We start from the raw sequence: 26,232 nt of genomic DNA, 5'->3' as shown, positions 1-26,232 counted from the left end.
AGTAAATATTCTGAAAGTATTGAAGGAGATCCATTAATAATTGAATATATATTTACAGTTGTAACAACAAATGATATTTTGTTATATGATATGATTAATATCATGTTTTTAAATATGATGGTTTTCATTCTAAACATGGTGATTATCTCTAATATGGACACCCAACATAATATATGATATTTACCATCTGAATCTAACCATGCCATGTCAACAAATGGAAAAGTCAGCCATCTATTAATTATCATGTTAATTACTGTGCGCCTTTAGCCCCAACAGCAGGGGCGCTTTTTACCCCAAATACCATACTTTTACATATTCTTTCGTTATTTAAAAACTGTTGTTTTGTTAAGAAGACCTTTGTCTCAAAATATATGCATTAATTTTAGCGATTGTAATTTGCTACTTAAATCTACAACATTTTAAAAAACATAAAATATTAGATCAAGTAAGCACAGAATCAACTTTGCGCTGCTGCGCGCGATCGCGTCAAGGATCAGACAAATATATATGTGCATCTTGAAAAGCGGATGTTTTGGAAAGTGCTAAGCTACGTTTTTGTGCCATCTAGTGGTTTAGATGAGAATAAAATCAAAGGCGCCTTTTACCCCGGGGCGCCTTTAGCCCCGTTGTACCCTACAGCTTGTTACTCCACAGAAGAGAGGGGCGGGGGGAGCAGAGCTCATTAGCATTTAAAGGAACATGCAACAAAACAGTTTGCTCTGAAAAGAGCTGTTTTTGACAGGGTAAAAAGGGTGTTTTTTACACTACCATTGAGAAATTTAACCAAAGCATGTTATAGACTTTTCATTAAGACCCTAAAGAATCATATCAACTTGTGGAAAATGTGCATCCGATGACCCCTTTAGGAAACTTCCATTTTAGATGAAATATTGCTAGTTGTCTGCTTTTGCTCTGTCAATGAAAATAGAGTTAAACAAGGCTGCTGCATATCCTGAATAAATCCGTTTTTGAATGAATCGTTCGAATGAATGATTCAATGACTCACTCATAAAAACAGCCACTTGTTACATTGCTGTATGAATCAGTGTATTTGAATAAAACAGATTCATTTGTAAAAACAGTCACTTATCGCCACCTAATGGTGTAACAATATGTATATGCTCTACTGTTCAACTGTTTGGAGTTAGAATTTTTTTCATTAATACTATTATTTTAATTAAATATTTTTATTCAGCAAGGATGAATTAAACAGGTCAAAAGTGACATTAAAACGTCACGATTTAAACAAAAATATTAAGCAGCATATGGTTTTCAACATTGATAATAATAATAAATGTTATTTATTGTGGCCAGCCTAAGGCACACCTGTGCAATAATCATGCTGTCTAATCAGCATCTTGATATGCCACACCTGTGAGGTGGATGGATTATCTCGGTAAAGGAGAAGTGCTCACTAACACAGATTTAGACAGATTTGTGAACAATATTTGAGAGAAATAGGCCTTTTGTGTACATAGAAAAAGTCTTAGATCTTTGAGTTCAGCTCATTAAAAATGGGGGCAAAAACAAAAGTGTTGCGTTTATAATTTTGTTCAGTGTATATATATATATATGTATATATATAAACAGACATACACTCTAAAAAATGCTGGGTTAAATACAACCCAGCGCTGTGTAATATATGGACAAACCCAGCGATTGGGTTGTTTTGACCCAGCAGTTGGGTTACTGCCCAGACGGTTGGGTTAAACATTTAAAGGGGTCATATGGTGCAATTTCTATTTTTTCTTTCTCTTTGAAGTGATACAAGCTCTTGGTGCATAAAGGAAAACAATAACAATAATACTGTTTTTACTGTATTTTTTATCAAATATATGTAGCCTTATATATATTATTAGCTCTAATGTATATATATATATATATATATATATAGAAGATTTTTTACTGTATTTTTGGTCAAATAAATGCAGATTTGGTGAGCATGAGAGAAAAAAATATATATATATCTTACCAACCCCAAACCTCTGAATAGGAATAAACCTGTCCACTGACATCTGTGCAAATATATCTACCACAATATAAACAGTACAGCTAAATGCTGCCAGCTGACACATAGCATCACACATCCCACCACTAACGCAAATGTTCTGAAAGCCACAGCTGTTTCCTTGTGGGACAGTGAATAAGTAATAGAGGGCTGTGTTAGATAAACAGGTTATGACCTCTTCTATTGAGACAGATAGCTCCATGTCAGTAGAGAGGAACCATGTCAGTAGAGAGGAAATAAAAGTGCACCCTCAGCATTGTGCGCTCTGATTGGATACGCTGAGAACAAGTGAGCAGTGCTTAAAGAGGTCTCTGGTGGCAGAACCCTGGAGTGACTCCAACATGGACTACCCGCTACTCCATCATGGTAATGTGTGTATATACAACAACGTGAGTATCTCGCTGTCTTCAATTTGTTCTTGACCTCACCACAAGCAGGTTTCTCTGTGGCAGCACGGCACAAACTTGAAAAGTAAGGCCAGATAACTTCAAAAAAAGGCCTGCAGCTACTCTGAATGCAGTAGTAGTCTTATGGGTTAGCCTTAGGATGTGTCTGCACACCACAGATTTCAGCATAGTGATGGCAGGTGTGACACCAACGTGAGATACAAAAGAGATGCCAGCGTCTCAGTTCGGTGAGCATCTTGAGGAGAAACATCTGACATTTCTGTGTCTTTCTCACTGACTTCACCTGAACTGAACCGCACGGCCTAGCAACCAGTGAACGCCCACGCCTGGTCTCCAGTGTCCACCTACAGCAATGAAAGACATACAACCGTTCCACACCAAAGAGCGCAAAGAGTTAAAAACACTTTAGATCTGTTCCAAAACCTAGTGAGCTACCATGCTACCTACTGCCTCCTAACTGAAACAAAACCTTAAAAATGACATTCAACATTGAGGCAATTGGATCATTCTCAAAAAAGTGTTGATTTTTTTTCAGAAAACAATAAGTTCTGAATTCACTTCAGTTAATCTTTTTCCCCTCATAAAAGCGGATGGTAAGCATATTTTATAAGCAAAAGCATTTAAAAATATATATATTTATTTAATTAATTACCTAATTTGATGTGATTTTTTGCACAATTCTTAGATTTGCACTACTGCTTACACTACTGTGTGTGTGTGTGTGTGTGTGTGTATATATATATATATACATACATACACACACACAAATATATATATAAATACTCTAGCAAGCATATACATATGTGGTACATATAAATGTTAGATATAATCTAAGTTTTTAATTATTCTAAAATATATTAAGATATAATCAGTTTTTAATTATTCTAAAATATGTTATTGACACTTTTCAGAACTGATTAAACTATATTTATAATAATTCTCCAAAATTTTCCCAGCGTATTCTGGGATTGGCTTTTATGCATGGCTTAAAATGCTCACTAGGTTTTGGAACAGAGCGATTCTGTCATGTATCATCCCTCATTTTTATTGTTAAATAAAGTTAACTGCACTTGAACTTGAGTCTCATGATGATTATAGGTCATATATACATAGTTGTTTATTTGGAATAGCCACAATGGAAAGCTATTCTGCCCTATTCTTCGGTCGACATTTTCAATATATCTTCCTTGCTGAAATGACATCGACTATCTCCCTGATGTCATATTACAGTCTTACCTGCCACAGTCCCTGCTGAACTTGAAATTATATTTACCGTTCGGATGGCAAATCGCTCCATCACGACAGGCATTTGTTTCTATTAGCCATTCAATCTCAGCTTTCGGAGCTCCTGTGGGGGATTGCATTTATTATCCGCATCCCTTAAATGACTGATGGCATAAAATATACAAACAAGTTTATAAAATAAAATAAAACAGGAAGAAAAAGACCACAGTCCTTAAAAACCACAAGTGCAGTGACAACAGCATCGCTTAGTAACGCTTAGTTTCTCGGAGCATGGCATAGAGTCCTGGTTCAGTCAATGTTTTATTAGCAGGGAATCTCCACAATCTGTTTCATGTGTCAGAGCCGCGTGGGTGATGCGGACCGTCTGGACCAGGGTCCGAGACGCTGTATTAAACCGTCTGCTGGTTGCAAATTTACAGGCGGCAGCCAAATAAAGTGTCACACTGCATTTTTCACCGGCAGATTAAAGCAGTGAAGGTCTGAATTACACCGAATTAGATGTGAAAATGGGAAATAAAGCAAACAGATGACTGGAGCTGCTTGATGCAGAGGAGAGAAGTGGCACGTTGTTGGCATATGGACAATCAGTGGTTGTGATTGAAGCGGAGTTTTCCAGGCAGTGTAACAGGCCCTATAAAGGCCTCTGCAATCACGCAGAGCTTTGTTTTTTTCTTAGATGAGATGTCACAGTCGTTCTTCCCGTAACCCTGCACAATTTGTAAGATAGAAGTGATGCATTATACAACAAATTTGAGATGTATGGGAATTGGAAGAATTTAATGTAGAGGCTAAAAACAATTAAATAATAGTTAATGTATGCTTAATTGGTCATTATCAGAATATGGTGATATATATATATATATATATATATATATATATATATATATATAAAATCAAAACACTTAAACATTCTTTTATTTTAATTTCATTTCATTTCATTTTATTTAAAAAATTGACATATCCTATCAGAAAAAAAGCAGTAAATCCAAAAATAATGAATTGGTCTATAACGTAAAAGACTGATTAATCGATCATTAGCAGAATTATAGTGAAGAAAACATGCAAAATCAACTATTAAACAATTATTCATCAATCATCTAAAAGAAAACAATTAAGTCACAGTTAAGTGTGTATATACATACAGTATACAGGTGCATCTCAATAAATTAGAATGTCGTGGAAAAGTTCATTTATTTCAGTAATTTAACTCAAATTGTGAAACTCGTGTATTAAATAAATTCAATGCACACAGACTGAAGTAGTTTAAGTCTTTGGTTCTTTTAATTGTGATGATTTTGGCTCACATTTACGAATTGAGGCAGTAATTAAAGCGAAAGGAGCCCCTACCAAGTATTGAGTACATGTACAGTAAATTAACATACTTTCCAGAAGGCCAACAATTCACTAATTTTTTTTTTTTATTGGTCTTATGAAGTATTCTAATTTGTTGAGATAGTTAATTGGTGGGTTTTTGTTAAATGTGAGCCAAAATCATCACAATTAAAAGAACCAAAGACGTAAACTACTTCAGTCTGTGTGCATTGAATTTATTTAATACACAAGTTTCACAATTTGAGTTGAATTACTGAAATAAATTAACTTTTCCACGACATTCTAATTTATTAAGATGCACCTGTATATATGCATATATATATGTGATATAATTATATGTACACTACACTAAATAGACAATGTACACTAAATACACAAAAAGAAAGAAGCGTAAATGAGCTGCTTTAAAAAAATCCTATATATTTGCACTGGAATAAAAATATTGTTGCATGGTCACAGTAGCACAAACTATGTGGAAGAATAGAATGAAAAGAGAACATTTGCTCTTTGCCATTTCAGCTAACCTTACTAAAGAAATAACTGCACATATTATTAAAACATGCTGCGGCCGAACATTTACAGGTACGTGACCTAGTTTGGTTTAGGAGCCTGTACTTTAAGAAGCACTGAAATAGAGCAATAGATTTTATTAAACCTCTGAAAACAGGGCGGCCACTGTAATTGATTCATCATGTTGGTTGGGGCAGGGGGCTAAATGAATGTCTACGGCTGCCACAGTCTGTCATATAGAAATCAGACTGATGCCATACTGATGAGAAATACATCCGAGAGAAAGAGGGTGCAGTGTTGTCTGGACTTATAAGAGCATATGAAAGCGTGACTTCCTGCTTTGATGCCCTCAGATGAGAGAGATCATGACAGAGCTGGAACATGCAGTGCTGAAGACGATATGCTCGTCCACTTTTGCTCAACTTTAACACAATAGGGAAAAAAACACCCACTGCTTGGCTTTTCAGAATGATTTCACGCAGGGCACAAATGCCTTCTGTGAAGCTCTGTAAATCTAGCAGGGCCATGGTGAGCTGGACCAGGGATAAACACAAAGCTAATCTTTCTCATATTAAAAGAAGAACTTCCAGAGTGAGCGTGACCCCAAAACCTAGAGGGATGAGGTGCTTATATGTATTTTAATGGTCCCTTTTGTGCTTGTAACACTATTTTGTGTGGGTAGGATTTTCAAGAAGTTACCTTTATGACGAGGGAATATAGTTTCTGCAAAGTTGAATCTCTATGTCAAATCTACAGCAATTTATCATTCTTATTTGAGAGTGTTATAAAAGAGATGTTTCAATAGTACTTGATTAAACTCTAAATATTACTTTGAATCTATATATAGGCTGAAAATAATCAAACCTGCAAAAATAAATAAAGAAATGAGGTTCAAAATTGTAGATTCGATATGTTTTTGAAAGAAGTCTCATAGAGTTATTTATTTATTTATTTCCTTGTTTTAAATAAATACAGTAAAAATAATATGTTTAAATATTATTACAATTTAAAGCAATATTATAAAATAATATAATAACTCTTTTCTATTTTATTATATTTTAAAATGCAATTTATTCCTCTGATGGCAAAGCTGAATTTTCAGCAGCCGTTACTCCAATCTTCAGTGTCACATGATCCTTCAGAAATCCTTCTTACATGATATTTTGTTGCTCAATGAACATTTTTTATTATTATCACACTTGGAAAGTTCTTAATATATATATATATTTTTTTTTAAAAATGTGACATTGTTTTCAGGTTTCTTTAATGAATAGAAATATCAAAGAAAAGCATTTATGTGAAATAGATTTTTTTTTGGAACAATGTTAAGGATTTACTGTCACTTTTGATCAATTTAATGCATGCTTGCTGAGTTAAAAGCATAATAATAATAACAAAGCATTCTAAAATGTATGTTTCTGTAGGAAGAACCCAACCCCCTTCTCACTGCAGCCCAGCTTCCATAAGAAAACCCCATCTCCATTACTCTTCCCCAATGCGGTATAGTGAACATACACCCTGGCCCGTGAAGGTTAACCTTCAGTCATCAATCACAATTGTCGGAGTGTGAGGTGCTGCGGCACGGCTGTACCATGATATATTACACATATAAGTGGAGGCATCTTAAGGTGGCTAAGAGCCCGGGCTCTAATTTACAAGCCAGGCCTAATGCACCTTATTGTGAAGTTAACAGTGTAGTGCATACATGCACTTATGTCCCAGGATGCTCTCGATGAACTAATGCATCTCTCACATGCCAAGCCAGTAATGGCATTCTCACTGTTATAGATAGAGATGCTATCAGCACAGCAAATTATCCTTCATGGGGTTTCAACTGTGTATTCTGGGATGCCTGACAAAATGGAATGTAGTGAATAGAATAGAATATCTGGGGACCTAGTCACATGTTCATGTCAAATGCTCATCTTCTCTCAGTTTTTCACTGCTTGGCTCCTGGACTAGGACATTTGCAGCTCAGGCATTTTATAACTCATCTCTCTTTTCCTGACTCTTGCACTGACTGGAAAGGACAGTGATGAATCTTTAAATATTTTGTGAAAGATCTGAGTGGAGTCATCCATATTAGCTATGAAATGATCTCTCTGGAAGTTGAAGTTTAGGGGACTCCCCTGAGATTGAAACAACAGTACCAACATACAACTAACATAACCAACGGTTACCAAAATTGTTTAGTGACCAACATTCTTCACATCTTATTTTGTCTTCCATAGAAGAAAGAAAATCATACAGGTTTGGAAAGACATGAGGGTGAGTAAATGATAATAGAATTTAAATTTTTGGATGAACTATCCCTTCAACTGAAATAATATTACTGTGATAACATCTGCAACAATCAGCAGGGAACATCAAATAAAGAGCTTCAGGCAGGTGCCCTTTTCCATAAATAATTTAGGAATCACTTTAGAGGAGTTCTTATGCTCAGCTTTATCATTATGTTGAAATATTACCAGGGCATTATCAGAGTATCTCCCTTCTGAAGTACATTGTAAAACATCTTTAGGTATCAGAACGATGGCCTAGTGATTCAACACATTGAGTCCATATATATCTGCACCTATAAAAGGCATCAAAATCTCAGAAAAAAAGGTATTTCTAAAGGCACTCATCATTTGATCATCATCTGAAACAATGGGCTAGATAAAGTGCCTAAATAAACTGGATATCAGGCGAATATCTGAAAAAGTTCTAAAAAGTTATATTCCTAAAACATGCAGACAGCATGGGGGGAAAAAATAGAAAATATGTGGGGAAAGCAGTATCAGCAGCTGTAAATAAATAAATCAATCAAAAGCAATGTTAGAAGTCAGTAAAAAGATCAGGCAAGACTTGGGGTGAAGACACGCCAATAGAACAGAACAATAAATCCCTTTTACGGCCCTTGCTGTGTTTTGTCCTCTCTGGCTAAATACTCTGTAATTAATCCACACTTCCCTTCAGTTCACAATCTACCTGCAGGCTTTGCTTTGGCCTAACAATCACAATAAATTAAACTGCCCTCTGCTCCCGCAGGTAAAAGCGGCCCAGAAATCTGTTATGCAATCTATTCTGAGAAACCCGGAGGAATGAGAGTGGCACCCACAAAGTTTTATTTGTTTGTATGCTTTTCTAAGTGAGTGTGTGACTACGGGTTGTTCATAGAACTACTCCATTTATATTCCTCTTTACAATTCCTCTTGCACAGAGTACATCCTGATTAATGAACAAAGATGCATATTAAATCTGTTAATTTTTAGGAAACCCAGGATTTCTTGAGCATGATAAGGCTTCTTGTTCTTTCATGCAAAGTGTTAGTATAGTAGCTGCTACACGTCCTTCACAAGCAATCTGAAGTCTTAATTTAATTCTGTTTATTGCAAATATGAGTTTACTGGGATTAAGAGAATAGGAAAATACTGCTCACAAGGCAAATTCCTAACTGCAGTGTCTTAGTGGGGTCAGCAGATGGATTACAGCAGTATATAAACAAAGTCAGCGTTACATGACTGAAAGTCTGAGATTTAGAGTGGAAAACTTAATTATTCATATTTAAGTTCATTATTCAGCATGGATATTTTATTTTTAAAAAATACTTAAAATTAGCAATACAGTACTTACACGTCACAGTTAGACACCACATTGGCAGCTGTGATGCCTGATTACTCAATTAAACTTGGCCCAGGTTTTATTTACTGAATTATTGAGATTATTGTACACATCCTTATAGCTTTACTGATCGACTACCAATTAAGGCTAGTACACAACAGACACATTAGTACACCGTTCAAAGAGGCTTTGTAAAATAGGTTTTATATCCTCAGTGCATTATTTTTATATTTAATAAAATGTGTTTTCATAGTTCCTGTTGTGCCTAATTGATGCAAAGTCACTAAATGATAAGGATTTGTGCTAGTATTGTGCAAAATTTCTGAACATTTAAAGGGCACTTTAAGAGAAAAGTGGCAATAAATGACAATATATATATATATATATATATATTGTAATATATATATATATATATATATATAAATCATCCCTTGCAATTATTTTATATTCCACAAGGGGTCCACAGACCCCCGTTGAAAAACTCTGTCACAGTACCACTCACTTGTCATCATCAAAGTCAAATAACTCAAGAACAAGTACAACATTACAGTTTATGATTGCTGAGTGATTGAGTTATTGATCTTGTTCAATCTAACAACAGGATGATTAACTGGCAGGTCAGCAGCTGTACTTCAGTTAATGTGAAGTTAAGGGGGATTTCATTTATCCACTTCTACGACTGTCAAAACAAATCATGCAATAAGCTTTGTGCAGTCAATTTGGTCTAAACATACTGAAGCAATCTTTATGAAAAGACAATGACGTAAATAATCACAAATAAACCTGTCAAGTCAAACACTTCATTAACACATCCACCTGTCACCATCACTACACATTCATGCGTTCGTTCTTTCAACAGCACTGTAATGACTTAATTGATGTACAAATTCATTTTGAAGATTTTGCTTATTTTATTCACACTTCCTCCCTACCTTCATGCACCGAATAGGCAGCACAATCCAATTTAAAAAGCCAACAGACCATGTAAGGACTTTACTCAAGCTGAAATGCTTTCGAATTCAAAGCGTGTGAAGGTAACTAGCTGCACAGATGATCAAGGCAGCTTGGTTTTTGGGGATTTCACAAGGAATTTGTTGCCTAGATCTAGTTTCTCAGATATAAGAATAGGCAGGTCATTAATGCTTTGCTAAAAAGTGCTCAAACCTCAAAGTTGTGTAGCCAAGCATTATCATACGTCTTTAGTAGTGGCTAAGGACAAACATGACAATTGAGGAGAGCAGTTGCCACTTCACATTTTCCTCCTGGAAGAGCTGTAAGCTTTAATTGATTTTCCATCAGAGAAATGGACTGTGGATTCCGGTTCCAACACATCCTTTTCTTCACAAGCATTTCCTATTATAAAAAAAAAAATCTGCCCTTCAAACCAGGTATTCTCCTCTAACTTGAAGCGAGAGGACATATGAACTATGAAGGGTTTACTGCTCATACCTCATCTTGTTTGCTTAGGATCCAGTCATGCACGGTCTTCAGGGCGATTTCTGCTGCCGGCTCATTGGGAAAACCTGCGGATAGGAAGGAGAAGGATTCAGTTTTGAAATCGTGCCATAGACTAGCATATGTACTCACACTTTAAAACTTACGCAAACATCTCCATATGGCTGTTTACTGCTCAACTCTCTCCACACTTTCAGCAGTTACTACAAACAAGTCTGCTGAATATGCACACAAATCCAACACTGAACACTCACTACTTATTCATCCAAAAAACGCCCACTTCTTTATTAAACCAGCACCTCCGCTGTTATATAATTCACATAATTGTTTGTACATACCCATCTCGCATCACAAAATGTGGTCTATTAGCTATATTTATCATGGGTGCTTGCCAATTTCTTGTAGATTTACTGATCCATTAAGTTGCTTCGACATGATAAATTACTGTTCCGCCATGCATCTGTGGCAAGTGCCGGGGTCGTCACACCGCAATCTTGATTAGAAAGTAATGACACATTGACCAGTAAATGTAAGAGATGATGCCACTAACTGCCATATTAATCACCAGAGCCTGAGCTGAGATGGGAAAGCAGTCTTGGTGTTAACACAGCGTATCGATTGAGAATAAATAGACTGAAGGAGATTAATATTTAATATTGCTGAAGGAGAGGAGGAGGAGTCATCAAACAAGTGCCTTTTTAAAAAGGTAATTTTAAAGTACATTCAAACAGAAAAATGTCTTCAAGTGTTGATAAATTGGATTGTGTGAGATTAGATCACTTAATTTGAGTTCTCAAGATTGTTTTTTTCTAAAGCTGTTGGAAACTATAATGCTAAAAATAATTCCAATGTTCTATAAAAATCTTTAAAATAATATCAATATTCTATGTAATCTTACATATTTTAAATTAATAATTTATGCAGAATAATAAACAAATAAAATGAATAAATAAAAAAATCCACAAATAATCCATAATGCTATAATATAAAATTTACATTATTGTATATATAAAAATACATGCAATAAAGAATATTGACATTATACATAAACTACCACTCAAAAGTTTTTTAATGAATTAAAATTTAATTTAAATTGATTTTAAGTTACAATAAAAATGTTGCAATGTTATAAAAAACACTTTTCAAATAAATGCTGTTCTTTTGTACTTGTTATTCATTCAAGAATCCTGAAAGAAATTATATATTTGTATTAGAATCCTGAAAAATGATATATATATATATATAACATATATATAAGCAACACAACTGTTTTCAACATTGATGATTAGCATATTAGAATGACTTCTGAAATATCATGTGACACTGCAGACTACAGAGTAATAGCTGCTAATTCAATTCTGCCATCATTTTAAGAGTTATTTTCAATAATAATAATAATAATAATAATTCAAAATATTACTGTTTAACTGTGATTTCTATCAAATAAATGCATCATTAGTGAGCAGAAGAAAATACTTTAAAAACATTAAAAAAAATATTACTGTCCCCAAACTTTTGAATTGTGTGTATATATCTTCTTTATTAGTATTTTACGCAATTAATGCATCCAAAAATGAACTAGTGAGGATGCTATACTATAAAAATGTAACTGGGACCCAAAAAGCACTTGTTTTGTACAAACGACCCATCTGTTGCTCAGCGAGTGGCGGCACTGACCCTGAAGCTCCATCTCAGCTCTCAGCTCAGGGTGATAGGAGACGTAATTAACACATGGCTTCAGAGCGGCTGAGGAGATGTTTTCACTCTCTGTTTCACCTCTCTATCTGCTCAGCAGCCTGACACTGCGCTCTCCGTGTCTCCTGACATCCCGTCTGGGCCATTCAACACCAAATAATTTGGGGATCCGTTGGATGTGAGCCCTATCCTGTCAGTCTCTGCTCCATCCGCTCCCTGTTTGTCTTCTAGCTCTCTCTTCTTCTGACAGGCAGAATCACTGACTGATTTCTTCTGCTGGCTGGATGCCGTCAGACCTGAACTTTGGGTCAAGAATGTGCGTGAGAAACTGATAAACCTATTATCTCTCTTGAGAATAATCCCCGTCCAGAATAATATGAACACAAGCACATTTTTGGCTTCTTTTCACAGTAAACAGAATACAGTGAAACAGATGAAATTACTATTTACAAACAAATGTTCGACGCCGATGCTTCCTGACTCTTCAAGTAACCCGCAAAATAGCGGTTTTAGATTAGTGTTTTATTCATATCGATTTGAAAATGACCAGAGCTGTTTGTGGGGTTGAAATGCTAAATTTTCTAAAAGTTTACTGGAGATTTGGGATTTTTTAGACTTCCATCAGGATCACTGGCTCTGGACAAATGCAGGATTTGACACAAATTCACAGGCAGCAAATTATTTCAATTATTATAGGTGTTAATTATAAAAAAATTGGTTCTTTATATTAAAGGTTTTGCTGCTTAATATTTTGTAAAAAACCACAATACATTTTTAATGATTCTTTTATGAATAGAAAGTTCAAAAGAACAGCATATATTAGAAATTTTATTAAAGTTATTTTACAACTTTACTGTCACTTTTGATTAATTTAATGCACCTTTGCTGAATATATATATATATATATATATATAGTACAATTAAATATTATATATATATATATATATATATATAGATATGTGTGTGTGTGTGTGTGTGTGTGCGTGTGTGTGTGTGTACTAAATTGTATTAAAATAGAAAACAGTTACTAACTGTAACAGTTGTACTAATTTTTTTTTACTTTTTACACTTCAAAATCTTAATTATTCCAATACATATATATTTAAACTAACACATAATTATATAATTGACATGAGTAAAGTTTTTTGACCCATGTCAAAGATAATAGAGCAAAATATCTAAGCTTTAGGCTAAACAAATGAGAAGAAAACAAAGTGTTGCTCTCCCCTATTTAAAGTGTTATGAACTTTAACTGTTTACTGAATAAATACTCTCAGACTTGTTACTCACATGTCTCTATGAGAGAATGCTGATGCATATCACAATGTCTTAAGGGCAGAAAACATGGCAGAGGGCACTAGACTTATGTTCATATCATGTCTTCAGTGTATTTCTGTTTTTAATGTAAATTGATGTGCTCCACGGGCATTAATTATACAGAAAGAAGAAAAAAGAGAACGAGAAGGAGAGAGAACCACAGAGGTCATTGAGAGCCGTGTTATGTCTGTCTGTAGAGACATAGACAGGCTCACTAGAGGTCAGAGCTAACCGAGTTAACAGTCAAAGCTCACTGAGAGGTTCCTCTGATCAAACCTCTCTCTTCAGACTGCTTAACATTTTCCATACATGTTTGAGAGATGCCCTCTCCACGCAAACATCACGGATCAATCTCAAACTACAAGAAAATCCTCCATGGGAAGGATTTTCTTTTTCAGTGGATACACATCAAATCTTTGGATTCAGGAGTTTTTGTTGGATGAAAATGCAACAATGCATGCTATATTAGAGTCACAGAAAAGCAAAACATTTGAGAGATGAGAGAAAAAAAATGCAGTCAAGTATAAACCTTATGCATAGCAATCACGAAAAATGCACATAAGCACTGTGAGATTTAAAACATCTCAGCATGTGCAATTAAATAATCATAAAGGAAACCTTACTTGACTTTATATTAAAAAGCACAGCATAAAAATTCTCTTTTCTCAAACAGGGAGAGGACAAAACAAAGTGCTACTCATTTCTTTATTTTTAAAAACATTTTAAGGGAAAAACTAATTAGTGAATCGGTCTTTGCGCCACCAAATATAAATAATCTACAACACAAATAAAATCATGGTTTTTTTGGGGTGAAGGCTCATCCTGAATACGATGCTACATATACATACACAAAGAAAAACAACTAAATAATTCAGTTGCCATACGGGCAAAATATATATTTTGGCATAAAAATAATGCAAAATACAGTTTCATGGTCACAATGAAATATTTATCAAAAAGATTTGTTGTCAGCTGATGGATGCCCACCAGTGTATGGGCTTGCTGATGAGGGCTCCAGGGATTTCCCTTACTTCACAAGAGACTCTACAGTGCACTATATAGGGTGTCAGCATTTTGTAGTTCTGTCCAAATTCTTAGTGAACAATTTCATTCCATATATAGTTCACTGGTGTGTACCCATAATGCAATCTGATTTATAGTGCACAACTGACTTTAACTGGCTTCCCACAAAAGAAATGCGAAGCGGTCTGCCAAATGCTCAAGGAAAACTCAGGCTGCAACTTTAGTTTAAGTTGCATCAACTGAAAATATAATATAATATACTATAATACAATATAATAGTTTTACTTTGCCTAGTTAATTATATTTTTAACAACAAATTGCATGAAGAGGAAATGTTAGTTTAGTGGATGATTTATATTTTCTGTTATTGTCTGAAGGTGCCATATTCATCTATATCTTATCAGAAAATGTCCTTTCCTATTCTATTACTGCTTTATGGAAGAATGAGGATTTTATGTGCTTCATTAAAAGAAGATCTGATATTTCTCTACACAAGCCATAATCAACTAACTGACTTCTCTAACGTAATAAAATGGTTACAGAATGAAAACATCATAAAATACAAATTTTAATGATTGTCGTTGTGCTTCAAGAAACTTGATCTGAGCCCATTTTAAATGATTAACTTTATAGGTAAGAATGCATCTACCAACATACAGAACAGCAAGCTGTTTTTTTCCCCCAAGTCAAGTCATATTTATATGAACTGTGTTTGAATGGACACTGGTAGAAGCTACTAAATAATTAACGTGCACCAAACAATAATCCAAAAACAGCTGAGCCAGAAGCGCAGGACCTGGAAGGACTGCAGAACTTTGAAATGGTCATGATTTGCCTGATGGATGAAAAGGTGATGGAGGTGATGTCCAACCAAATCATTATGACATGTGTCCAACCGGACCCGTGGCCACAGGACTCATAAAAATATAAGAAGCTAAATGTGTCAGCTAGTGGATGAAGGTTCAGACAGACACATGCTGTTTTAGTGAATGTTCACAGAAATATACAGTACTGCAGAAGACTAGCAGTAGATTTTAAAGAATAATGCTGGTGTACAAGGGGGGAGAAAAAAAAACTTAGGGAGATGTGACCCACATCCAAAATGGATAGAGACTAGGGATGTGCATCTCATGTCTCAAGCCGATACGATACGCATCTCGATGCATAGCCAACGATACGATGCATTAAAAATACATATGAAGCAGCTACCGATGCGACGCGATGCGATACGATTCACCCCTATTACGATGCAGTGCGATCCGATTTCGATTCGATTCGATTCAACACAATGCGATTCAATGCAATATGATGCAATGGAGAAAATATGATCACATTTAATGTCTCGAGGCCAGTTTCATAAAACAAGTTAACTAAATAAGCCAGGCTTATTTCAGTTAGTCTGACTCATTGTCAAATGATTTGGTTCCATAAAGCAAATTTAACATAGGCCTAGATCAAGCTTAGTCACTGTGGCAACTTATGCTGGGAAACTAACCTGGTCTAAAGCAGGCTAACTGTCAGACTAAGCTAAGCTCCTCTGCTGACCAACAGGAACATAATGATATTACCACTGTCTCACATACGATTATTTGACTTTTTTTTTATTTTTTAGTTTCTAGCCATGCAGCCTTTCTCTCTGGTTTGTCTAGCTGTACCTTTTATAGTTTGCAGAACAGATAGCAGAACATCAGAACATAACAATCTAAAATTGCTCTTTAAAGCATTAAACTAAATTAAATTAAATTTAAAATCACTGAATTAAAAATGAAAATAAATAATAAAGAAAATGACTACATTTTAACTGCTATAAGAAACACATTATTTGAGCTTAGTAATTAGTAGCCTACTAGCTTACATTTGATTTACCTATTACAATAGTCCACTTACAGTTACTGATATCATAAAAATACAATTTATGTCTAGGTTTAAAATTCTACAAAAGACACATTTAATATCCAAAAACAATTTTTTTTAGCAAAATGTATATTTTACTCAGAATTATTGCGCTCCTATTCGATTGCGCTCTGTCTGTTTTAGCGTGCATGCGCGCAGCAGCGCTCGTTGCTCTTGTGTGCCTCGCCCACCCCTACAAATATTTTAGGAAAACGTATATTTTCACAATTACTGCGCTCCGTCTGTGCTCGTTCACTGAAGTCTGTGTAGTTTAGCGGAGAATCGCATGCAGAAGGCTCATGCACTCCTGACAGCAAAATAGAAATATTTCCATGACTTTCTAACATTTACAGAAGGAAAATATACATGTGACATGTCAGTTATGCACTGAGGAAAACACAACGTCTCAAATGCATTAAACAGCACAGATATATTCGTTGTTTGTCATGGTGGATCGATTTGATCCATGATCGACATTAAGGTCTGCTAAAGAATAAGCGTGCACAAATTAGTGAGATTGTGTGAACTTAATTTGTCATTTATGGAACCGCTTTAGCCCCGATTGATTTGTTAGGTTATTTCAGGTCAGGTTTTGGACTTTAATCCCAGTTTTTCCTCGGGTCTCTGTAGTGTTGTGATGCGTCATATTCATGCAGCAGCAGCGGTGATGAGAGCGCGCGCTTGACAAACAGTTTAGAGAGGAGAAATCAATCTACATATAAAATATTGGTCACAGATTATTGGTCACTTTCTAAATAATAAAAGTATAGCGCATCTATTAGTAATTATATATAAATAAATCGTTTTTTACCAATGCAGATATGTTTGAAACGATGCATCGCAATATAAATGACAACTTGTAGCAGTTGCACACTTTTTAAACCGATGCATCGCATCGTTAACTTTTTATGCTGATGCACCGAGCGAATCGGGGAATCTTCCCATCCCTAATAGAGACACACATATAGATGGCCAAACCAGGCCTGTCAGTGTGTGACCTTGAAAAGCCATATGTATTGGTGGTGACATTTTTGTCCCACATGCTAAAATTATCACCTACCATTTACTTTTCACTAAACCGTGTCACACACACCACACACACACACACCGCAGCAGCATTTCCTACTGTGATTCTGTTATTTTCCAATGTGAAATCAACCCTCCCACTACATCTGGGCGTAACAACAGGCTACAAAGTAATTAATACTACTTTAGATTTTTTTTTTCATGCAAAAGTGTATATTTAACTGCAAACGGTTAAATCTGTTATTATTATTATTTTAGTTTTGTGTTGTGACATTTTCAGAACCAGTACTGTAAGTGCATTTTACCCCAAAATTCAATTCAAGTTTATTTATTTGTATAGCGCTTTTCACGATACAAATCGTTGCAAAGCAACTTTACAGCAAATTAAGTTTCTACAATATTTAGTGGTAGCTTATCAGTGGTGACTGTCAGTTAATGTACATATGGCAGAAATGTACGGAAAAATGATCAATACTGTAATGTAATTGTCTTTCTGATTATTTTTAAAGATTATCCACATTATTGTACCATTTGTTCATAATATATATAATAGGGATGCACTGATACCACAACTAACATTATACATACTCTTTTGGTTTCTGTACCTAATATTTTAAAAATTTACAAATGCAATAAAAATATTGGTATCGGTACTCGGTATCGGCAAGTACCAAAAATAAAAGTATCGGTATCGGGCGAGTACTGAAAAAAGTGGTATCGGTGCATCCCTAATATATAATTATACATTAATCTTTTTTCAATAGCTTGAGAATGAGAGTCGTATTAGAATAATGAGAACGTAATGAGAATTGGGTCAAATTTATTAACATGCAAATAACGGGAAAAATAAAAAAATAAAGGCAAAAATGACACAAACAAACAAACAAACAGAAAATAAATAAATAAATAAATAAAAAGAGTCCTGACAAGTGTTTTCTTTATGCAAACTGTTACTACATATGTATTTTTTTCTCTTTTGATTTTTGAGGCAAAATATAACCTGGAAACGTCTTTATTAGATTAGCCCTAGTATTAGTAACCATAAAAACAAAAACAAACAAAGAAACAAATGACAGTATATACAAACAAGAATAGTTCTGTAGTAACTATTTACGGTTCCCAAGCAACATTATAACTTTATATTAATAATAAAAGTGCTTCAGCTCATCAACTCATCCAATCAGAATTTAGCGTCAGAACTGTTCACTATTAATCTGATGTTCATCGTGGGAGTCAGTTGTTAACTCCGTAATAAACTCTGTGCTGTCTGGATGTCCGATTCACTCAGCATACAGTACTGTATCTCTATGATTCAGACCGATAACTAGTGAGTTCATTCAAACTGATTCATGAAACACTTTGACCAATTCATGAAAAAGAACTCAAACTCAACTTGTTTACGAATCAGACATCACTAGCTGAACAATGTCACACTCTGTTTACAGTTGTCACATGCAATTGACATTTCTTGCCTGTTTACCATCCTACTGCACCCAATCTTTCTCTCGTGTCACTTTCAATTCAGACTGCGAGTTCACAGCTCAGCTAAAATATAAAATCTAGCTGCCGTAGGGCTGTAGATTTAGATTCCTCTCAAACAACTGTGATCTCTAAAATATGTTCTCAACCCTCAAAACTTCCCTGAGCAGTGTCAATTTTGGCAATGATAAAACCATGAAAGTGTAAAACACTAAACTTTCATCCGTTTCCCTAGATGCAACGCTAAGATTTCCTTTTTCCCCGCTTGTGCTGAGATAACCTCACATCAGTATGTGATCATAAAAGATTCCCTCCCTAAGCCCGTGTTCACACTTCCACTTCCCCAGCATAAACATCAGGCTTTAAATACAGTGCTATCCTGAGAGGGAAACCTGTACCATATCAAGGTAAAGAGATAAGGGGTTCGGCCCTAATCCACTACAGAGATGGACAGGGGAATCACCGAGTGAAGACACTTAGTCTGCTGACCCTAGCTGATCCCTAACAGCCGCTCGGATGCATTGACGGGATTACAGCTACTTATCTCACACCACCAGAGTCGCAGGCTAACAAAAAACACAATAAAAATCTCAGTGTCAACACACCTCTTGTTCGAAAATTCTATATTTGTCAAGCAGGGTTGTGTACCATTCAGAAATGAATGGAAAATGCCTTTTAATTTTTTTTTTTTTTTCAGAATTTGAATTGAGGTACTCAGAAAAAAAAATGGCGTCAAAACAAATTTCACTCAGAAATTGCTAGTAAATTTCACAATTACAAAGAAATGGCAAGTAACACACTGAATTAAATGTTAAAATCTCAATTAGAAAAACTGAAATAGTATTTTCATGTAAACTGTACCCAATAATCTTTGTTTTATTTACAAGCTTTTTTTTAATACAGTGTAGGAAAAAAGAATGCAGAATTACAATTCAAAGTTAAAAACTGTTTAAAAAGTCAAGTAAGGTTTATAGCCTTTAGAATGACAGTCAGATAAATGACAGACAAAATATCAATGAAATATGTCATATTATGAATAAATGTATATATTTATTTTACATATCTGTGTACTGTATGTCTAACTGTCTGCATGCCTGTCATTCTGTCTTTCTATCTATAGCTTACAGTGTTTTTTAAAGAAGTCTCTTATGCTCATCAAGGCTGCATTTTTTGATCAACTATTCAGAAAAAATATTCTATTTTGAATAAATACTGTTCTTTTTAACTTTTTATTCATCAAAGAAATCCTAAACAAACAAATAAAAACAAACATAAAAATTAAGTGGTCCAACCGTTTCCAACATTGATAATAAATCAGCATATTAGAATGATTTTTGAAGGATCATGTAACACTGAAAATTCAGCTTTGCCACCACAGGAATAAATTCAATTAAAATAGAAAACTGTTATTTTAAATTGTAATAATATTTCATAATATTACTGTTTTGTCTGTGTTTTTGATCAAATAAATGTAGCCTTGATGAGCATAAGAGATGTCTTTAAAAAACATAAAAAATATTACTTTTGAACTGTATGTATCACAAATGATGTCTGATGTCAAATATCCATGATTTCTTACTGATACGTTCATAGAGCATGTTTTGTAATATAGTATAGCTGTATTAAACTGCCTCTTATTTTTCCCCACAAGGCCTTGGGAAGGTCTTTGCAGTGGATTTCTGAGGGAAAATAAATAATAAATCACGCCTTATCACCATGTGTACACAAACCCTAAACGACCAGACCTTGATATGGTGATGAATGCTTCAAGTCAATATACCCCATTGAGCTGGATTATGAGGCAATGAAGAGCTCTCTTCAAATGGAGACGACAGTAATCTAATGAGTGACACGTTTTGATGTCAGACAGCTCCTGTCTTTTCCTTGACAAAGTCGTCAGGCCGTTAAACCTCACGGGCACAGAGCGAGGTTTTATAGGCTTGGGGTAAAAATGAACCGGCGTCTAATTCACTTTCTCTTTGTTGCTTATCTAAAGGCGGGGCTGGAAATATATCATGACAGCGCCGTAAAAAGGAGGCTGTTGAGATGCCCGGATGGTTCAAATCTAATAGTTTTCTCCTTTTTGACTCGTCTCTCTTTCTGCAGGCTAAAATAATAATGGAAGAATTAACCTGTGGTGTTCAAGGCTATTGGATTTGAGTTTCCCTGATATGAATCTTACACACAGAAGCTGTGAACAGCATCTTTAAGTTGTCAGAGTTGGAATAACTGCAGGGGAGGCAGAGGGCAACTGTAACACTAAATATCTTCGATCTCAAACCAGGTAAAAGCAAAGACACATGCTCAGTACAGTTCTCTGTCTGTCTGAGAACAACTGATTTTGAAGAATAAAAGGGATTTTTTCCTCCCCGGATATAAAGTATTTTTCTTCTGTATAAATTATGATGCTTTTGAAACTTTTCACTTTTGTCTATTTCATGTGTAGGTTGTTGGGTAAATATTAGTATGAGTGGCAGATGTTAACACTGCATCTACCAAACAAAAACTGTATGATTGCTGTGAGGCTTGGGAAAATATTAATAGTTATTATTATTTACTGCTGTCAAATCGATTAATTGTGATTAATCGAATTTTAAAAAAGTTTGTTTACATACTATGTGTGTGTACTGTGTGTATTTATATGTATGCATACTAGGGTTGTGACGGTGAGGAAATTTTCCCACCGGTTAATCGACGTGTGACAACACCGGTAATACCGGTATCACCGCGGGGGCGTTCCCTCTTTTCCTCGCTTTCCTTCGCTTTTAAATAGCTTGTAAAAGCGGCGTGCGCATTTCGGCCCCGCCCCTCTCGTCACAATATATATACAGTATATATACACACACACACACACACATTTTATTTATACACACACACACACACACATATATATTATGTAAACACAAACTTTTATTTTGGATGCAATTAATCGCAATTAATTGACAATTACTATTACTATTATTATTATTATTATTATTCCCCAGTATTAAAGCATTAACAGACTTATAATTTTTTGTTTGGAAAATAAATTATATAAGAAATTATTTTAAAAAATTACACTTAAAAATGTTTACATTTACAAATAAATATATAAATAAATAAAATGAACAAAATACACAAAATGTAAAATATAAAATAACATATTTCTTCATGTACAATGCAATTTGTGTGCCATACTAAAACTTAACATTTCAAAAATAAATATTAAAAAGGTTTTGAGAATAATCTTTTGAGAATAATGCTCCTTTTTTACAATAAAGTTGCTGCATAACAAGATTAAAACATTAATATTTTGAGAATAAAGTCAAACTTACTAAAATAATGTTGTAGCTTTTTTCAGATTTTAAAATAGGGATGTTATTTATTTTTTAAAGATTTTTATGGCGTTTTATGGCTTTATTTCGATAGGACAGTAAGTGGACAGGAAGCGAATTGGAAGAGAGAGGGGGGCAGGATCAGGAAAGGTTCACAAGCCGGGACTCAGGGACTCGGGACGCCTGAAACACAACAGTGCTACATGTCAGCGTGCTGCCCACTAGGCTATCGGCACTGACGGGTGTAAGATTTCTATTTCAGATTTCAAAACAGAGCTGTAAAACTAAAAACTGTTGCTTTTAATGAACCAATTGCATATCCAGGAAAAAAAGAAGAAATAGTGAATGTTAGATCCAGACAGAGTAAAGGATGATGCAACCTTTGTCCACCTCTGTGCTTTGCCTGTGTCCGCACTATGTAAGACACGGATAGATTTGCCAGTCCTTCACATCCTCACTGAAAAAGAAATAACCCGCTTTAACCCGTCTCTCGTGGCATTGATTGATAGGCTATGAGCGTCGGACTTAATAACCTCTATCATACCATCCAACCCTCTGCTGGCGGCAGGCTCCAGTTTGTTTATGGGTGGCATCTCCTCCAATACGCCATGTGTGTGAAAGCTCTACCTGTGCTAATGGTGTGGGCTGAGGGATTGGACTGTCAGCTGGGAGTGAGGCCTCATTTTTCTACCTGCCTGCTGTCCACGTTTCCAACCCCACAGAACAGCCCCTTTACGCCTTACCCTCTGTACCCCGATCATCTGTCAGCCTGGACCTCAGCTCCCATGATGCATTGAAAAAGAGAGATGGGGTGTCAGCTCTGGTTGGCTGTGAGTGACAGTTCTACATGTTGGAGCTGGTTAATCTGGTGACGTGGCCACATGGATCGTGTTTGTCTCGCTTGGTTAGCTCATTCACGTTGAAGAAGAGAGCAAATGTTCCTTCAGCTTATTTGAGAATGTTTTAAAAACAAACGTTCATGACTGCCATGGTATGAAATTAATTTCCCTCCTAAACGAGCATTTACTGTCTTTTTGGCCAAAAGAAACAAGAAAACGTCAGCTTGGGGAAGTATTCTAGGTTATTAGCTCTTTGATCATGATATTCGAGCGCTCTTCTTGCTTTCAGAGTAAATGCTTTCACTCTCTGTGATGATCTGAACAATTATGCAGTGCTGGAGAGGCAGGCTGCAGATTATTTATTGAATCAAACATAATTGCATTCTTTCTGAAGTGCTGAGATCTCAAAGGCACTTTCTTGCGGCAGAATCTCACAGATACACACACGTACATTATACACTACTGTTCAAGTGTTTCTTTTTCTTTAAATCGCATACTTTTATTCAGCAAGGATTAAATTGATCAAAAGTGACAGTAAAGACATTTATAAAGTTACAAAAATGATTTCACGCAAATGCTGTTCTTTTGAACAATCAATACATAAAATAATTCTGAAAAAAGTATCATGAGTTGCTATGTTTAGGTAAAAAATTATACTGTCAAATAAAAAATAAAGAAAATAAGAACAAATAATCTAACTACAAGCAACAGCCCTAAGCACAATAGAGTAAAGATACAAATATCACCCGGCTATGTCTGCTATAGATTAGTATATAGATAGATAGATAGATAGATAGATATTAGGGCTGTCAATCGATTAAAATATTTAATCACGATTAATCGTAAGATTGTCATGAGTTAACTCATGATTAATCGCAACTTAATCGCACATTTCTATCTGTTCTAAATGTACCTTAAATTAATACTTTTCAAGTTTTTAAAACTCTAATCAACATGGCCATGGACAAATATGGATGCTTTATGCAAATGTATGTTTATTATTAGTGAAACCATACTCAACATAGAGCATTAAGACTAGACATGTTTCAAAGGTCATATGTTTTTCAAAAAACTTGTTCATGTCTATTAGACACATGAAAAAAAGAACATAGAAATACCAGTTTCCCATTACTTCTCTTTCTTTGCACTGAGCAATTTACTTACACAAGCCTGTTTACATTATTTGCAGGACAGGGCAGCTCGCTTCACAAAATGTACATTTATTATTTGTTATTACATTTGTTTGCATCTCTGTGCCCACATACTGTAATTTGATGCAGCCAAATTCTCAATAAAACTGTTTTCATTGTTATATTTATATTGTTATAAGTTTCTATTGTCAGACAACCGAATTAATATGAAATAGTGACTGAAACCCGATTCATTAAGACTACATAACCAACTGTCCCTTCCAAGATGTTAATCTGCACAAAAATCCTGATTTATAATCGAGCCGTCGCCTGATGAAGTCAAATACACATAAGACAAAGACAATAGCTGTGTTGTGATTTCGACTATACTTGCATGTAAAATTAGAGAAGCAACATAATATCTCGTTTAACTAAAAGCGCTGCTCCTCTCAACCGCTCGTTAAACAGAGCAGACGCTAAACCTCGCGCTCGAATCTCAGAAACTAAATAAGGTTTGTGTTATATATTGTTGCTAAATTGCTAGGCGCTTTTTTGTAAAAAAAAAAAAAAATCTCTGAATCTAGCGACAAAGTTGCTAAGTTGGCAACATTGTCAGCATCTCCATTTCTCCAACTACGGGCTAGGCAGCGGGTCAAACAGAAAATGCACACTGCGTTAATAGTGCGTTAATTTTGACTGACTGACTGACTGACTGACTGACTGACTGACTGAATCAATCAATCAATCAATCAATCAATCAATCAATCAATCAATCAATCAAGATAGATAGATAGATAGATAATACGAAATGTTTCCTGAGCACGAAATCAGCATATCAGAATAATTTCTGAAGGATCATAAGACACTGAAGACTAAAATAATAGCTGCTATAGAGTCAGCTTTGCAATCACAGGAATAAATTATATTTAAAATATATTAAAATAAAAACAGATTAAATAATTGATTATTGTACTAAATAATATTTAATAAAATTAAATATTAATTGATAAGTTATATAATAACTGTTTTACTGTATTTTTGAGAAAAACAATGCCACCCTAGAGATGTAAAAGACATAAGCATAAGAGACTTCTTTCAAACAAACAAAACAAACAAACAAAAAACGAGGCAATTTTGAAAATGAAAGGGAGAATCAAATGATGGGAGAATTTAAAGACATGAAAAGACTGTAAAGGTAATTTGCTCATCATCAGCTTTTTCATACCTACATTATATGCACACATTACCAGCATACATGTAAGTTGCTATCTAAACCTCACACATCCTTCATGTACACGCTCAGAATCACTCATATACAGTACATAGCCTACACTGAAAAGGTTTAGAGGATGAATAGACATTTTCCTTACCATAAATTCCTGTCGATATGCATGGAAAGGCCTGTAACAGAAAAAAACAAAAAAAAGTAAGCAAACTCTGAAATTAAATTCATATAAATTCACATAAATTCCAACCCAATCCTAATCAGAAAGGAGAAAACCAGTTAGTCATTGAATGTACAGAGTTCAGAGGAGCAGCCAATGAAATGAACCCAACCTTACAGTTTTCAGCCTTGAGTTGTTGTCTCTTTCCAATTCCTGCTAAGCTTGCATTTTGATAACATGCATGAATTTCATTAAAGACAACCCTATGAAATTCTACTGCTTGAACTGAAATTTGACGTTTAGTGAATGTCAAATGTTTCATTAATAGCCAGTGGGAATAACTGCTAATGCAAGCTTCAAATATATAACACCAAACATCAAATATATATTAAAAAGCCTAAAGACACAGGGCGTTGCTTTTCACTGAGCAGACGTGTTTGTTTTTGTGGATCTCTAGGCTATACCGAAACACTTCGGCTTCAAAGAAAAGGATAAAATGAACGTTTCTTCCTGTTGGGGTAGACTGAGTGCTTACATTTGGAGCAGTGCTTTGACACATCGTGACACGCAG

At 35.0% G+C, this 26,232-nt stretch overlaps 1 protein-coding gene across 1 annotated transcript in view; it reads right to left on the bottom strand.

Annotated features, from left to right (window-relative positions):
• The window catches only part of LOC107705404 (histone-binding protein N1/N2-like), a 154,804-nt gene extending 129,117 nt beyond the window's left edge, over positions 1–25,687 (bottom strand). The window contains exons 1-2 of the mRNA XM_016508680.1: positions 25,647–25,687; positions 10,555–10,628 (exon numbers count right to left, since the gene is read on the bottom strand). The gene's annotated coding sequence lies outside the window, so the exon portion shown is untranslated. The remainder of the gene's footprint in view (positions 1–10,554; positions 10,629–25,646) is intronic.
• Between the last annotated feature and the right edge of the window lie 545 nt (positions 25,688–26,232).

Source organism: Sinocyclocheilus rhinocerous, unplaced genomic scaffold, assembly GCF_001515625.1.
Source record: "Sinocyclocheilus rhinocerous isolate Xijiao unplaced genomic scaffold, SAMN03320098_v1.1 scaffold564, whole genome shotgun sequence".
In the NCBI taxonomy this organism is placed as follows: domain Eukaryota; kingdom Metazoa; phylum Chordata; class Actinopteri; order Cypriniformes; family Cyprinidae; genus Sinocyclocheilus; species Sinocyclocheilus rhinocerous.
This window is presented reverse-complemented; position numbering and strand designations above follow the sequence as displayed.